Source organism: Cupressus sempervirens, chromosome 11 (genome assembly GCF_028749045.1).
Source record: "Cupressus sempervirens isolate cs-2001-9-10 chromosome 11, ASM2874904v1, whole genome shotgun sequence".
Classification (NCBI taxonomy): domain Eukaryota; kingdom Viridiplantae; phylum Streptophyta; class Pinopsida; order Cupressales; family Cupressaceae; genus Cupressus; species Cupressus sempervirens.
In genome coordinates, this window is record NC_143128.1 from 432685502 (window position 1) to 432697420 (window position 11919).

An 11919-nucleotide genomic window follows, 5' to 3' on the forward strand; every position below is an offset into this window, starting at 1 on the left:
ATTGAGCTCCATAATCTCATTCCTTTCTTTATCCACCTGATCAACATGTTATTCAACAACCTTAAGAATGTTATCCCCATCAGAAAGCAAATACAAATAATCTGATTTCATAGTCTCAAGAGCAATTTTGATCACATGTAAATCAGCAACAAGTTAATCTCCTTCCACTCCCTTTTGAGCCATCTTGTACAGATCTTCAACCTTTTTGTGAGTATTTTCATAATGTACCAAAGAGGCCACAACCATGTCTTCACTAACCTTTAGCTGGTGCTTTAAGGTATGCTTTTCATTGTTATCATGTTGACGTGGTTCATTGTCTTGTAGTGTCATCTCAATTTCTTCCTCCAAGTCCATCTCATGGACATTAGGAATATATCACTCATCACCTCTCTCAAAATCATAGGTATTCTTTCCCTTGTTCTCTTGATTTGTATGCAAAGGCCAAAGTGTTGCCATGTTATCATTTGCATATAAGGTCTCATCACACAAGGACCTCGACTTGCTATTACCTTATGTGCAACCTATCTCATCAATCTTCCCATCAATGCTAACCTTCCATTCACCAAAATAGAAGCTTACACCCTACATAACATCATCTACTAGATCATAAGAAGGCTATAAATCAAAGGTGGTTGATAGTTCTTTTTTTTCAGGATCCTTCATTAAATGATTTTGTCCTACTGGAAACTCTTTGTACAAACTTTTTCAATGGTCATTTTCAAGGAGATCCTGAAACAATTCAAAGTACCTTCTTTTTTCCATATCTATCTTATTTTGTTGCTCTAGATGAAGCTCCAAGTAATTGCTGAATGGTAAGCCATTCTAAACTTGGCTAGGAAGTTTTTTATGTTCTCTGTAATTGTTAAGTATTTATGCTCTTTTATCAAAATTCTGGGCTGATTCCTCTTGTAGCTTCATTATACCTTTCCTAATCCATATAATTGGATATCCTTCTTTAGAAGATGTCCTGACTATATCAAGTTGGTCATATAAAGATTTGGAGTGTATTTGTTGCTTCTTAATATGCAAGAAATTCATGAGATCAACCATATAATCTTTGTCCTTGTCCATTACTGAAGCCTAACAAACAACTACACTCTACCCCATAATTTCCTTGATGTTCCCAAACCTCTAAGTTTTGTAGATTGTCATTTGGTTATTTGTTTCACCCAAAATTATTTCATGGGCTTGTGAATGTTGAATGTCTTCAAAAGTTGGGTAAACATAATTTGACTTAGATTATATAGAATAACACTTCTCTGTATGACATCATAGACTTAAGTAATGATAGACCTATTCAAATTCTACTAAATGATGTTATCGATGTGATTGCAAGTTGGGAGGTATTGGCATCAATGAGAGACTCTAGCTAACTCTGCTGATAATACCTTTAAAGATTTACTGAGAACCATTTCAATATTATAGTCACTCAACACAAGTTTTTGTCCCTCTATAATAATCATATCAATCTATTGTCCATAACAATCTAAATGACCTCAAGTAGTCACCCTCTTTGTAGTGGCAAAGTTGCAAATTGTAGCAAATTCCAGTCCCTTCAGAGAAGCACCACCAATAAGAAAACCATCTATATCTTCTTTCTTAGCCAACTCTACACAATTGCTTCCATTTATAAATCCTCCCTATAGAATTTTGGTCTAAGATGAAACTTTAGGTGAAACATTCTTGGACAACCATTCACAAACTACTAAATGCACTTCCTAAGCTTGTTGAGGACTAGCCACCTTGCTAGTACCAATGGCCCAAACAAGTTCATATGCAATAACCACATTAGCCCAACTCAACATACAATCAAAAAATGCCTTTAGTTGTTCATAATAGACATCAAAAGTTTTCCCTCCATGTTCTTCTAATTTTTATCTCTTATGCATGCAATCACCTTGAGATTTTCACTTTAATCCATAAATAGGTTATCCTCTCCAATAACATGTCTAAGCTCAAAATGCCCAAGGATAACCCATTCACACCCTATATCCTTCAACTGCTCCATGCTAAATAACCATTATGGTGTGCTCAAACTATGTAGCCAAATTGTCTGCAGCCGTAACCATAGTCCAATTATCATTCCCAATAATGCAATTAGTGCTTCTGAATACCAATATTACTTCTATTGTAAAAGTACGACCTTGCAAACAAAAAATTGTGAGTTTGTGATTGCTTTTTTTAAAGGTTCATCTTCTATACTATTAGCAAGGACCAATAACACTTGCCATGAAGGAAGGCCCCATGTTTTACAAAAGATTTTAGTATTTCAATATAGCGATTTGTAACTTCTGAACTGGACTTCTTAGTTTCCTCCATTTCTAAATTCCTTAAGTAATAGAACTTGTAATTTCTTAGATCTTCCAATAATTCATTAAGCTTTGATTGATCTCCTCATGCTATAAGTGCTTGCCTTATTCCTCTTTCCTACAAGCCTCTTCACTAACGTCTACTGTAACGAATCCTTCAGATAGGTGAATACGTGTTACTAATGATAGGTTTTCAACATGTAAAGTTCTTGCCAACATTCATCCTCATATCCCTTCAACAATAGGTTTAATCTCCATTTATTAATTTAGCTACTAAAATGGTTTTTCCCATCATCATAAAAATACATCATCAGAAGATCAAGCCTAAGAATTCCATCACTGACTCTTCTAGTGGGACAACCTCAATTGGAAATTATAGAGTTCTGATGCTAAATATAACAATTACAGTACCTACCCTTTGCGGATTTTGTAATGGAAAAGACATTACAATAGTGTCATTTGGAATTCTTGCAACCTCATCTGCCACAAGGAATAATGACTTTAGGTGGTGCTATTAAGGATGACTCTTGATAATAGTTCTACCCATGAGATTTCTTATTCTTGTATTAGATCCAATGTGTGCATATCTAGAATCTATGCATGAGGATAGCTTGTTACCCGTATGATTCCTCCCTAATACCCATACCCTATTTGAATATGTGTCATGAGGAGATGACACTAATGAGGTTTGTTCTAGAATGGATGAGACATCTGAAATAATCTTCACACTAGTGTTACTAATGTAGAACAAAACTATTCCAACATTGTCAACTTCATTTAATCCTTTTGCAATAATCTTGTTATCAGTTGTGTCCTATTATCATAGTGGTTACTGTTCTATCCTTTACATCTTATTACTCAGATTAATTTTGGAGATGGCATCGACTGAACTCATTTTTTCTTATCAACTTCTTCTTGGTTCTGGAGTCTAATGTGTGATGTTTTGGTGTATATGACTTATCACAAGTTGCTCCTCCAGTGGTGGCCAAACTGAGTGATGCTCCCTACCTTGGCATGGGATCAAAATAACTGATGCCTAGACTTGTTAAAAACAATAGTCCACCAAGATAATTAAGAGGGGGAGGGGGGTCAATCAGTTATGCAACAATTAAAACATTTATCTTCTTTTAAAAAACTTACCCATTCAACCAAAGTAAATAGAAACCATAATAAGATGCACATAGACAATTACACTAGATATGTTAAATAGGGAAACCCTTGATCAGAGGGAAAACCTAGTGAGAATGACACCCACAAGATGATGTACTAATATAAATATTCCTTGATAAAGGATGGACCCTATTAGGAATCTATTACAACATTTAGTACATATGAGTCCTTGTTAGGAGACTCTAAATCCCTGTTAGGAGTTGTAGTACATTTCAACTACAAGAAGAGCTCACTGCTCAAACATGGAACTTACTATTATGTTCTTCTTTCCTTTGTTTTGTTAATTGAACCAATACCTATCAGACCTTGTAGACCAAATCATGAACCTTAGATCCAAATATCAAACCTTGGATCACTTAGCAAAACCTCGACAATGAAGTTTCCTTCACTTATGCTCTGCTTTGCTCAACTTCATTTTCCACTCTCTCTGTTGCTTACAATTACCTCTTTATGTCATACTCCCATCTCTTATGATAAAGGAAAATGTCTTTCTTTTATACTAATTCCATAAAATAATTCCCTGAGTCGACTGGTAAACCTTCTCAATTAATCATTATAGGACCACATTAAGAACACGTTACACTTAGTGATAACATTAATCTTCTACCTTAAAACTTGAATATCTTTTTGTACATGTAATATTATGATGAATGATCTTAGCCACATCATCACTAACATGTCTTCTTCATATCCTCAACCTTGATTCTCAGAATAACAAATCTGCTAAGAGATATAACAATTTTACTAGAACATGCCTCTGCAAACTCTATCTTAGAATAGACATCACCAAAACTTACATAACATCTTCTAGACTTCTCATTGCTTCATTTAACATTGATTGCATATACTAGATACTTAGAAGTATCTCCCATAACCTTGGATAGTGAGAATACTCAACTAGCCATCCATACCAACTTGATCTTTTCGCTGTTCTTTTGTCAAATACCACTGAAGACTGCTATGTTGACATCAATGAAAAAATCTATCATGAACGTAACATATCATCATAGTAACATATCTACAATAATCCACCATAGGAATATCATCAACATTCATGCTTCCAACAATCTCCCCCTTTTGCATTGATGGAAACATAGATGAAAAACATCTAGTTCCAAGAATACCAACAAAAGATTGTTAACCTTTCTTTTCACATCCTCTTCATCAATCATTCTTCCCCATTGATATACCTCAATGTGCTTTCTGTCAAACTATCATTTCAAGTTGTACTTCTTCTTGCTTGTCTTTTCTTTTCTCCCCATGATGTTCTTCGTCAAGGTCTTCTCATGATGTTTTTCATGTCATACTTCTCTCCCATTAACATCAATGTCAAAGGTTTCAACAACCATTAAAACTCTGCAACAACTAATTCTTACTAGCTCAAGTGTCCAAATACATTGTTCAAAACAACATCCAACAAGAGTCCTAAATGACTTTTTCTATCACAAATACTCCCCCATATAGGAAGCATCAACATTTAGTCTAGACAACAATGGTGCTCTATTACACTGGACTGATGCACTCTTGCATCATCTACTCTAATGTAGGAAGGGGCATAACCCCTAGCATACCTCACAAATGCTCAAAAGTCTCTTTGGGAAGAGGCTTAGTGAATATATCTGCAATCTACTCTTTAGTGCTCACACACTTCAATCTAATTTCCTTTTTTGCAAATTTCTTTCTCAACATGTGATACTTAATAGAAATGTGCTTAGTCCTCAAATGCAATACTGGATTATTAAACAAATTTACGGTGCTTGTGTTGTCACAATGTATGACAATAGGTTCACTAATTTCTATCCTTATATTGTTCAACATTTGCTTCATCCAAAAAATTTGATTGCAATTGTTTACTATTGTAACATACTCTGCTTCCACTGAACTTTGTGATGTACAATCCTGCTTCTTACTTAGCCAAGAAACCAATCTTTCTCCAAGAAAGAAGGCTCTACCAATAGTGCTCTTTTCATCATCCATAGTGCTTGCCCAATCAACATTAGTATATGTACTTAGAGTAAAATCATTAGATTTGTCATACCACAATTTGAACTCTGATGTTCGTTTGAGATGTCTAAATATCCTTTTGACTGCCGCATAATGTGCTTCTTTGGGATCAATTTGGAATCTTGCAACAATTCCAACTACATTTTCTATATCTGACCTTGTGTGAGTTAAATATTTTAATCCTTTGATCATAGATCTATACTTCTTCTGCTCAATAGTAGGTGTCTCATCCTTTGTAGATAACTTGTGTCCACTTACCATTGGTGTTCCAATGGGTTTACATGTTTCCAAACCAAACCTTTTTAGTGAATCCTTCAAGTACTTAGTCTAAGAAATAAAGATTCCTTCTTTATCTTGTACAATCTGTAATCTTAGAAAATATTACATTTCTCCTATCATACTCATCTCAAATTGTTTCTTCATCTCTTCAACAAATTTGTCACTTTCATCATCATTTCCTCCAAATATGATATCATTAACAAACATTACCAAAATCATCAAACCATCATCAATTTTTTTCCAATATAGATTACTATCTGCCATACCTTTGCTTTATCCAAGCTTTGTCAAATGCTTTTCCAACCTTGCATACCAAGTTCTAGGTGCTTGCTTCAAGCTATATAATGCTTTCTTTAGTTTACATACAATGTCCTTGTCATCTGTCAAAGGACAACCTTTATACTACTCTATGTACACTTCTTCTTCAAGTTCTCCATTCAAAAATGCTAACTTGACATCCATCTGATATACTTTGAGTTTCTTTTGTGCTACATAGGCTAAGAATAATCTTACAACTTCTATTCTAGCCACTGGAGCATAGGTCTCTCATCATAGTCTATTCCTTCTTACTATGAGTAACTTTTACATACCAATATTTCCTTGTTCCTTTCAACTTCTCCTTTTTCATTCATTTTTTTCCTAAATACCCATTTTGTTCCTATCACATTCTTGTCTATTGGTCTAGGGACCAATTCCCATGTCTCATTCTTTACTATCTGATCCAATTCCTCTTTTTGTCATTTTTACATGCTTCACCTACATTCTTAGGTTCAACTTGAGATATCAAACATAGTTCTTCATTGACTTTGCTTCTTGTCATCACACCTTTATCTTTGCTTTCGATGATCTGCTCGGATGGGTGATTCTTTATCATATTCTTTCCTGAAGTAGGAGTTGCTATCTCAACTCTTGGCTCTACTGAAGCTTCCAAGCTTTGTTCCTACCTCGACACTCCTTCATTCTACAAATCATTGTTAGTCTCAAGAAATACTTCATCATTCCTTGGCTTAGTAAAAACATCATCATCTAAATTGTAATCAATCATTCTCTATTGCATCCTTAATTTCTCATCAAGTCTCACATTTGCACTTTCCATAATAGTGTTAGTTCTCAGATTATAACATCTATAAGTCTTTATTTTCAATGAATAACCAAGAAACATACCTTCATCACTTCTACTGTCAAACTTACCAATATCATTATCTCTTTTGATATAACACTTACTACCAAAATTTTTGTAATACTTAACTATAGGTGAGTGACCAAACCATAGCTCATAAGGGGTCTTGTTTGTGTCTTTCTTGACTTGCACTCTGCTCATAGTGTAGACTTTTGTATTCAAAAATTCTCTCCAAAACATCTTGGATACATCATTCTCAGCTAACATAGCTCTTGCTACTTCTGTAACTAACATTTTCCTTCTGTTTGCAATGTTATTCTGTTTAGGGTTTCTCAGAGCTGATAATTATCTTTTGATTCCAGTTTCTTCACAAAACATGTTAAACTCATTTGAAGTAAATTCTCCTCCTCTATCTAATCTAAAACATTTAATTTTCATACTAGATTCATTCTCAACTCTATTCTTGAATATCTTGAACTTATCAAATGCCTCAAATTTCTCTTTAAGAAATGCAACCCACATCATTCTAGAAAAGCCATCAACTATAATTATAAAATACCTTTCACCATAAAATCCTTTACTCTTCATAGGACTGATGAGATTTGTGTGTACAATCTCAAATTTTGTTGTAGTAGTAAACTTCTTGCTAGGAAAAGAAGTTCTGATATGCTTTGCCAAAACATACTACTTGCAAATTGTCTTAGTAGGTTTTACAATCTTAGGAAAATCTCTAACTGCAAACATACTACTAGTCTTCACAATACTATCAAAGTTTATGTGAAAAAAATTCTTATACCATAACCAACTGTCATCTACCTTTGCAACAAAACATGTCATTTTAGTAGGATTCAACTAAAATACATTACCTCTAGATCTGGTTCCTATTCTAATTACCTTTCCATCTTTGTCTCTAATCATGCATGTCTTCTTTGTGAACTGCAACTGATAACCTTTGTCCACTAGTTGTTCAACACTCAAAAGATTGTGCTTCAAACCATCAACAAAAAATACACCCTTAGTGTTAGTTTTACCATCAAGAGTTATAGATCCAATAACTTTAAGTTGGCATGTTGCATTGTTTCAAACTCTGAAAATGCCTCCATCCTAACTTTTGAAGTCAACAAAGTTGTTCATATCACTAGTCATATGATGTGAACAACCACTGTCAATTATCTAATTAAATTTCTTTTTAACCCGTGACACCAAAGCTACTTTTTCTAGACATTCTTCTTTAATTGCCACAAATCCAATTTCATCACCACTAGCACTTACTACTTGTTCACCAAAATCATTTTCTTCATTTGCATTCAAAGACTCTCCATCTCTTCTAGATTTGTAATTTCCTTTATACTTTTTCTCTATTTTAGGACACTTAGATGCATAATGACCATATTCATCACAAGTCCAAGATTTAAAGATTTTCTTGCCTCCTTTTTCTCTTCTTACTAGAAGGGCTACTCCTTCTTCAATCTTTCTATTCTCCTTAGATCTGTTGCTGCTAGCAAAATCTCCTCTAGCACTTGTACTCCTTGATAAACTAGGTCAAATATTCAAGGCACTGGAAGTTGTCTCTACTCTGGTCAATTCTTTAGATTGTCTAATCTCATTCTCAACTACTTCAAGTCTTCCAAACAATGTCTCCTTTGTGAAATCTTTGGTAAAAAATATCAACAACTATATCATTTGAATTGCTAACTTAAATGGTGGTGTTAGAGTCTTCAATATCTTCCATATAACCTCATCATCTTCTTTGGTTTCTCGTTGAGATTTAATACCTGCAGTAATTTTTGATATCCTACCTACATATGTTCTTATAGATTCATCTTCCATCATTTTAGCATCTTGAATTGCACAAATCCAACTTTGCAGCCTCAACTTCTTAGAATGTGCATCACCTTCAAAACTAGTTTCCAAAGCTTTCCAAATCAAATGTGAAGTAACAAGTGACTTTACCTAATTGTATTCAATTTTAGGAAGTACAATCATCACTCTAGACCTCATGTCACACATAAAAGGATCTCTTTCATCCTCGGTACAATTTTCCAAATCTTTTTCAACAATGATTGTCTTTGTTATTTTTGCTAAGATCCAATATCTTTGACCATACACAATAGATGTGTCTTCATCTTTTCTTTCCAATAGTCATAATTTGTTCCATCAAACTTCAAACTATCTTTCCTGAACATGCTCTCCATGGATCTCCCAAATTTGTTAAACTTGATCTTCAAGGACCTGATGCTCTGATACCAATTGTTAGAAATAATAGTCCACTAAGATAACTGAGAGGGGGGGGAGGGGTTGAATCATTTATCCAACAATTAAAACATTTATCTTCTTTAAACAAACTTAACCATTCAACCAAAGTAAACATCAACCATAATAAGATGCACATAAATAGTTACACTAGATAATGTTAACTAGGGAAACCCTTGATTAGAGGGAAAACCCTGGTGTGAATGATGCCCACAAGATAATTTACTAATAAAAATATTCCTTGTTAGAGGATGGACCCTATAAGGAGTCTATTACAACATTTAGTACATATGAGTCCCTATTTGGAGACTTTGAATCTTTGTTCGAAGATTCCAACCCTATTAGGAGTTGTGTTAATCTTGTTAGGAGTTGTAGTACAATGTATGGAAGATGAGCCCATTGACCAAACATGTAGTTTCAACTAAAAGAAGAGCTCACTACTCAAACATGCATTTTACTATTATGTTCTTCTTTCCTTTTTTCTATTAACTAAACCAATCACTATCAGACCTTGCAGACTAGGTCAGGAACCTTAGATCCATTTCTTCACTTTTGCTGTACTTTGCTAAACTTCACATTTTGCTCTCTCTACTGATTACAATCACTTCTTCATGTGATACTCCCATCTCTTATGATAAAGGAAAATGTCCTTTCTTTATACTAAGTCCATAAAAAATTTTCCTAAGTCGACTGTTAAACCTTCTCAATTAATCATTATATGACCACATTAAGAACAAGTTACACTTAGTGAGAACATTGATCTTCCACCTTGCAACTTGAATATCTTTCCATACATGTAATATTATGACAAGCAAGCTTAGCCATGTCATCAACAACATGTGTTCTTCATATCCTCAACCTCAATTCTTAGAATAACAACTCTACTAAGAGATATAACAAGTTTACTATAATATGCCTTTATAAACTCTATCTCAGAATAGACATCACCAAAAATTACATAACTTCTTCCAAACTTATCATTCCTTCATTCAGTGTTGACTGCATATACTGGATACTCAGAAGTATCTCCCATAACCTCAGATAGTGAGAATACTCAACTAGCCATCTTTACCAACTGATCTTTCCACTATTCTTCTATCAGATAGCACAGAAGATTGCTATTTTGACATCAATGAAAAACTTAGTCATGAATGTAACATTGATCATAGTAACATATCTACAATACTCACCCATAGGAATATCATCAAAATTTATGCTTCCAACAAGACTTTCTTAGACTCTCGTGACCCGACTGCTCTCTATGGGCTTAACTAATATTATTAATCCTAACCTGTAGACCAACTTACTCATGATTCATCACTAATTCAAGTGTGAGGAAAGGAGAATGCTGGAAGTCTAATAAGAAGTCTAATAAGTATATGGAAGACATCCTAGTTTGGGTTGATAAACTTGATATCTACTTGCTCACTACATGTGCCTTCCCAAATGAAATACTTAGGTCGTGAGAGAAATTCTTAAACTAATGTTCTAAAATAAGATTCTTATGGGTTAAGGGATTTTCCAAAATGCTGGTGGTAATCAAGATAATGGTCAAGGATGATATCAAAATATCTACTCTTTTGAACACTCAACTAAGTACAAATATCTAGTATTTAAGTCTTGGAATAGAAAGAAATTATCTTCTTCAAACCTATTTAGATTTCACACTTCTTGCCCAAATGAAACTTTTTTCACTCTTGAAATTTCCAAACACTTCCAAGAAAATTATTTCTAACAATACCCTTTTCTTATACTAACAGGATGATAGGTTCGAGACTCTAATACCACTGAAATATCCCAAATTGTATACATATTGGATTTCTTTTTCAGCAATATATTCAGAACTTAAAATAGGCATATGCATCACAATACGCTATAGAAACTAGAAGATTTACCAAGATAAATAAACTCATTCTTTCACAAAATAAAATTCAATATTCAAGAATATGGAAAAGCATTACCAACCAATAGAATGAAACAAACAAACTCTCATAAACTTCGTAAAACAACATTATTGCATTATAGAACAAGAATACAATAATTGGCAATCAATACCCAATCTTAAATATAGTTTTATAGTTAGATTGGAACATCAAAAGAAGAACCTATAAGTGCATATGTGACACTTGAAGTGATGTCTCTATGGAAAATGGGTTTGTGTCCGTTGTTTTTTGGCACAAGGAGTTGCATCCTCATACTAGTTGACAGCTTAAGCTTTCCAAACACTCTCACAAGAGAGGAACAAAAATCTAAAATAATAAATCCAACATGCCTAGGAATGAGACTCTTTCCCTTTTAATACACAAACTAAGACTCTTCAATTCCCCTCTAGTTTTTGTCCTATTCCCTTGTGACTCTTCAACTTCCCTCTAGCATTTTGTCTTATTCCTCCTTGACCTTTTGCCTGCTTTATAACATTAAATTGACCTTTTAGTAATTTGAGTCTATGCTCTCGTAGTCAATTTTAACATTAAATGTAATAAGATTTCAATATTTATAATTTTCCAAAAAGGGGACATTACATTAACTACGATCAATTTGGTCCTTTCCTATTTGGTAGCTTATCAAATGTCTTGCCTCCCCCCACCATCCAAAGCTAAAGATTAGTTGGAAAATAAATTTAAGATATTCCATTGGCAAGGCGCCACCCAACATAAGAATCTTTCTTTGATTAGCTAGGACAACTTTTACAAACCAATTGAATTTGGTGGCTTAGGAATTAGAAAAATCTCCTAGAAAAGTAAAGAATTTGGAGCCAAAATACTTTGGATACTTCATAAGGAA

General features: G+C 33.9%; 1 pseudogene; it reads right to left on the reverse strand.

Moving 5' to 3' along the window:
* Positions 1-1496: 1496 nt before the first annotated feature.
* On the reverse strand, positions 1497-2008 carry LOC149530277 (triosephosphate isomerase, chloroplastic pseudogene; annotated as a pseudogene).
* Positions 2009-11919: the final 9911 nt, after the last annotated feature.